The following is a 6,660-nucleotide window of genomic DNA, read 5'->3' as shown; positions in this document are numbered from 1 at the left end:
GAGAATCTGACTAAAAAGGACTCTGTTTGTCAGATTTTTTTAAGAAAACTAGATGGGAAGCCTATCCCCGACCTTTATAGAGGGTGTTTAAGCCGTTGTTGGATGTAAAACCCATGTAAATGAAGATGTGATTTAGCCACAATCACAACTACAATTTATTTAAGCCTTATTTTGTAATGAGAAATTGTGTCTTTTGGTTTTTATTAATAACATAATATTTTGTGTTTTGTTGTTTCTTAGATTTGTTTAAATGTGTTTTAGGTTTGTTAGTAGTTGTTGTCTTTCAGGTGATATCTTATATACTCTATCTTTTTATCTTAGAACATTGAGAGACAATGTTTCATTTTGGTTAGAGGGGGGAGTAGTAGTTGACAACCATTTTGTTAACTAAACTCACTTTTTTGTTGTTTTATTAAAACCATTTGACAGAACTATTATTGTTTAGGATGACAAAGTAAAAAGGGAATTTTTTTATTGACTCTTTTGAGATGTATCCTACTAAACATTTTCCAATGATTATTTGCAACATTCATAACAAGGTTTTATCATACTTCTTGAAATATACTCATTTAACAAGTATTCTTAAACCTTTATTTTCACAAACACACTTTAAGATATGATTGTGGGTTGCATTATTTGATTATTACATTATTTTATGTTTTTTTTGTTAAATGTATTAACTAAGGAAAATAGATAGTATATAATTTTCAAATATATATATTAATGATAATAAAAACATAGATAAGTTTGGTTTTTGTAGCTTCTCTAAGCTAAGTAATTAAGCCTGGATGGGTGTTTTAACACCTAATACCCTAAAGTCAACTGACTTGGGAGCTTTTTTGGACAATAAAAATCAATGATGTTACCTACGAGAAATTTAATAATCTTTCAATTTATGATAATATAATAAATAAATTGTTTCAAAAATAACAATATTTGAAATGTATATACTTATTAAATAAAAGATCTCAGTTTCATTATAGTTAAATAATAAATAATTATATATTTATGTAATTTCTATTTTTGTCAAATAAATATAATATATTTATATAAATAAAATTTAATACCACGTGTAACCAACTAATTACCTATAAATCATATGCATAATCACTTTTCTCATCTAATTTGGATTGTCTTCAGCTGCTGAACCATTTCCTTGTGTCTCAAATCATCACCTGGATGCTGCAAGTTATTCACCCGTAAAAAAGACAGTGTGCTAGACTAGCAAAGGCTAATCATAAACTCCACCTACGCTTAGGATGAGCTAAGAGAGGAGAGACTTCCTCTACTGTAATTCAAAATCCAAAGGTCTCATAGTCTCAAAAAGAAAAATATAATAAATTGAAAATTATAAAAAAATTGCGTGGACACATTATTTATTAGCACAATAAATGTAAGGCAAGAATCCAAATTAGATTTGAAATGCACAGCTGTTTCCTCAAGTACAGGCTGTGGCTGCATTAAAGGAGAGAAAGAAATTTCATATTGGTTAAATAATTGGAGTATTAGGGCAACAAACATTAATGGCTGATGTTACTAATGTCACGAGAACGGTTGGGGACAGTATTCTAGTTTTATTTCTAACATGACCTCATGTGATTGTCCCTACATATTTATGTTTCGAGTCCATTACCCCTAATGCCTACTTTCTTAACTAGCAATTTGTCTTTGCTACAAGAGCCTGGATTCTCGATCAGACAGATTGACAAAGTATAAATATAGTTCCCTTAGAAACAGCAGTAATGATGTCGGAGTATTTTTAGGTGAAGTTATTTATTATATATTTATTTATTTTCATTTCTACTTAATTTAGAAAGATTTTTTATGATGTGTTTTTTTATTCTTTCTATGTAGTTTAAAAATTTTATTTTTTCTTATTTAGTTTAGTAATTTTATATTTTTTTTTCCTATTCCATTTAGACCTAGACTAGTATACTCGTATGGTTATTTAGTTTGTATTTCAAGAGACTAAGCTAAATAGAAATATTCAATGATAAAATTTTGAATTAATATATATTTTCATGTTGTGATCTTATGCGGTAGAATTTTGTATTGCTTCTGCTTGTTATCTTTTTTTTTTATGTATATATTTTTTCTGTCTACATCATTTGGTATATAAGCTTTTGTCAATTGGTATTACAATTTAACGATTCCTTAGTGGTTAGTTGCTATGTATTGTTGAATAATTATGGTTGAAAGAGGTGATCATAAAACATAACATGCATGTATAGCATGGGATGAAGAGGTTCCCTCACAAAAAAGAGTCGTCAAAGGAATTAGTGTTAGAAGAAATATAGATATAAATTGTAGAATTAACCCATTAACTGACGTTGATAAACTTGCAGAGACAAGTTGAAAAATTATTAAGTCAATTAATAGAGATGAAGAAGAAAAAATTGGAGATGAGTGATCATGAATTCATAGCTAATTTTGAGAACCTATTTAAAATGCATGATAAATGAGGTAGCTTCTTGATTGATAAGAGTATTATGCAAATATTGGTGATCCATTTATAATGAGATATATGTGGATTTGTTTTCTCCATCAATTTATAATATTTATTTTAATGATAATTATGTTGACAATGATAACATAAAAATGACAACAATGACTATGATGATGTCATCAATATTACCCTCATTAATAAGTTAGAGTAGTTGCAAAAAGAACATGGAAAGTGATCCACATAAAAAAATTGATTTATGGTTATGCGGATCCATTTTTTTTTTTACAAGTTTACTATTATCACATAGATAGATTTAATTCAAATGTTATATGGATACATCATTTGTTGATGAAGCAAGTTAGAGGTTTGCGATTCATTACTCTACAAGCTAGTGGAAAAGAAATTATTTGTCAATTGATGTTTTTCAAGTTAGTATCTAAAATTGTTATACAATTGAAGTGAAGAAAGAGAAGATGTTGGAGAGTATTGATTGGACATCCATAAGATAGATATAAGAAACAATTTGAACATGAGTTTTATTTTTTCCAACTTGGGAAGATTGATAAAAGAGGGCTTTTAGGAGAAATTATTTATTTACTTAGTTATTTTTATTCATTTAGTTTAGGAAGATATTTAATTTTATAGTCCTTTTATTCTCCTATTTAGTTTAGGAAAAAAATTCATAATTATTTTTGTCTAACTCAATTTAGAAAATAATTTAGTTTAGAAATTTTATTTTTTCGTATTTAGTTTAGATTTAGGACTAGTATAAATAAATATTTTTAAGTTTGTATTTTAGGAGACTATACATGAAGAGTAAAGATTCAATATTACAATTTTTGAATTAGAATTTTTGTATGGTGATCCTATTCGGAAGAATGTTGTATTGTTTGTACTTACTATCTTTTTTTATGTTGTTTTTTTTTTTTTTCATATCAAGTATATTATCAAATGATAATTGCTTCAAGTATCTTATCAAATGATGTGGGATATTTCTTTATTTGTTCTTAAAAAATTATAATGACTATTTTTTACATTAAAAATAAATATTCACATGTCAACTAAGTAAGAATAGTAGGCATTCACTATAAAATAGGAAAAGAAAGCCTAAATTCAATAAGTTATTGGAAGAATCCAAACCAATTAGAAAAAATAAAGAATAATTGACCATGAGATTAGAAGTTGAAGTCATGATCATGAAAACTAGAAGTCATGATCGATAAGGAATAAACAATCATGGATATATTGGTGATAACACAAGATCATTCTCTAGAGACAATTAAGACAACAAGAAAGGAGAGAATCTGTCCAAGCATTGAGGAGAAAATTATGGCATTATAGTTGCTGTACAAAGTTTAGGAGTTGATTAATTCTAATTATAGAAAGTATGGATACCATTCTGTGTATAACATGTACAAATATTGCTTAGCTTTTACTCTTGTAAGGTTTTTCTATATAATGAAACTCCCAACGCAATAAACATTCATTGTGGTTTCACTACTGGTTTTAAACCTTTAGATGGTATCAGATGACTTATAGGATTAAACTCCACTCAATTCTATGGTCTTAGAAAATTCTTCGTCTACTCTCTCCTTCAACACCATGGTTCACATGGTTACCATCAAGCTATCATCCACCAACTTTCTCCTCTAGCGCAGTCAATTTGTTCCTCTACTGCAATGCCAAAAACTTTATAGATATGTTGATGGCTCTTCAATGCCCTTTGTTACCACTGATCTCATAGTCCATAATCTTTGGAATCAACTTGACCAACTAGTCATGAGCCTCTTTCTTTCCTCTCTCACAGAGGAAGCACTCTCTATAACCATTGGCCTTACAACATTAAGAGATGTCTAACACTCTCATGAGATTGCTTTTAGCCACAAATCTAAGGTCGGTAAACTTCAAATAAAAGATGAACTTCATCTCATAAAGTGTGGCTCTTGTAGTGTTTCTGAATACTCTCATTGTGATTAATTATCAGTAATGGGATGTCCAATTAAAGACACTGATAAAGTGCATTGGTATTTATGTGGTTTAGGCCATGAAGTTTCAACTTTCTCTACCATTCAACTCTTTTTAACTCCTATCCTAAGTTTTAAAGATATTGTTCCTAAAATAGAGAGCTTTGATCTTTTTTCCAGCTTCATTGATCATAATACAGGTGGTGTCTCTATGTATGTGGCTAATTCCTGCCTTGCACCTTCCAACTGAACTGAAAAATCAAACAACTATCAAAACAAATATAAAAAAGGCTAATAAAAAAGAGGTAACCGTAGCAAGCAACAATATAAATGTCTTCCTCGATGCCAAATATATCATGAAAAAGGACACTATGCCACGAATTACAAAAACAGATACACCAAATCTGATGCAAACCTTGATGAAGCTCTTGCCAACTACACCATTTGCAATGACATTACAGATTAGTATATTGATACGGGATCATCTGCCCACATGACCTTCGATGTGTCTCAACTTGATAAGGTGAACCTTACACTAGCAAGGACAAAGTTATTGTTTGTAATGGACCTTCTTTACCAATCACATATATTGGTTCTTGTTTTCCTACTCCCACTCTTCAATTAAATAATGTTCTTATGATGCCAACCTTAACAAAAAATCTATTTTTTTCAGTAAACTAACTAATGATTATCCTTTGTTTGTCTCTTTTATTAACAATGATTTTATCATACAGAATCATCAAACTCAAAAGGTGGTGGCAAGCGGTAATCATGTTGATGGTCTTTATGTATTGACATGTGGAAACTAAGTTTTCTCTATTGTCATTAGCAAACCTAATTTTTATAATTCCTTTGAATTTTGGCATGCTTGTTTAGGCCATGTCTCATCAACAATAATTTTCATGCTTAATAAAAATGGCTCTCTGTCTCTCACTTCTATATTACCGAATCCATCTCTGTGTGTTAGTAGTTAAAAGTCTAAAAGCCATAAACTTCCATTTCCAACAAATGATAGTCAATCAAAAACCATACTTGGTCCGATACATTATGACCTATAGGGTCCAACACCCATAACTTCAATCTCAGAATATCGATATTATGTTATCTTTATTGATGATCACTTATGTTTTACTTGGTTCTAACCATTAAAACACAAAACTAACTTTTACCAAACCTTCATAAAATTCCAAACTCTTGTTGAAAATTAGTTCTTGATAAAAATAAAAAACTTTCAAAGTGTTAGGGGGAAAGGAATTCATCAATACAGACTTTCATTCTCACTTAACTAAATGCGGCATTTATTATCAATTCTCTTATCCCTATACACCCTCTCAAAATGGTAGAGATGAGAGAAAACATAGGCATATCATGAAAACAAGCCTCACAATACTCTTTCATGCTACTGTCCCTCTTTATTTATGGGTTGAAGCCTTCAGTACAATAGTCTTCACAATTAATCACTTGCCCACGTCGGTCTTGAATGAGACATCTTCATTTGAAATTCTGTATGGTAAGTCTCCCATCTATGCTACATTTTGAGTTTGTGGATGCTTATGCTTTCCAAACTTGTGAGATTATGCCAAACACAAGTTTGAACCAAAAAGCCTCATTTGCATTTTTCTTGGTTACCACTCTTCCTACAAAAGGATTTCAGTGTCGTAACCCTATATCACATCGAGTATTTGTCACTCGACATGCTCAGTTTAATGAGAATGTATTCCCATTTTCTTCTTCCAATATGCAACCTTCACCTACACTCTCAGATTTTATTTTTCTTTCATGATCCCAGTTCATCAAATTCTTTTTTGCCCATCACTAACTCTTCTGCAGGTTCTCAACCTTGACCATCAGTAACTTTATCCATGCCATGTAAATCATGTGCTTTGGAGTTGAACTCATATTCGAGTTCATCAATTTCACTGCTTCATGTGCCTACTCCAATAGTAGAGCTAGTTCTAACAATAAAGATGACACCAACTCCAAATTAGAATTATGATCTTATATTAACTCATGTCAAAGCAAGCATCTCAAAATCCAAACATTACAATTATGTTTTTCAAGTTCCATCATCTTCTTTATTATCATCTCTATTAGTTAGTAAGGAACCAAAAGGATTCAAGAGTGCTACTAAGTCACCAGAATGGCTCATTACAATGAAGGATGAAATTCATGCTCTCATTCTCAATTAAACATGGGAACTAGTTCCACGACCACCTATTACTAGTTTGGTTGGATCCAAATGGGTTTTTC

Source organism: Populus alba, chromosome 6 (genome assembly GCF_005239225.2).
Source record: "Populus alba chromosome 6, ASM523922v2, whole genome shotgun sequence".
NCBI classification, from domain to species: Eukaryota; Viridiplantae; Streptophyta; class Magnoliopsida; order Malpighiales; family Salicaceae; genus Populus; species Populus alba.
This window is presented reverse-complemented; position numbering follows the sequence as displayed.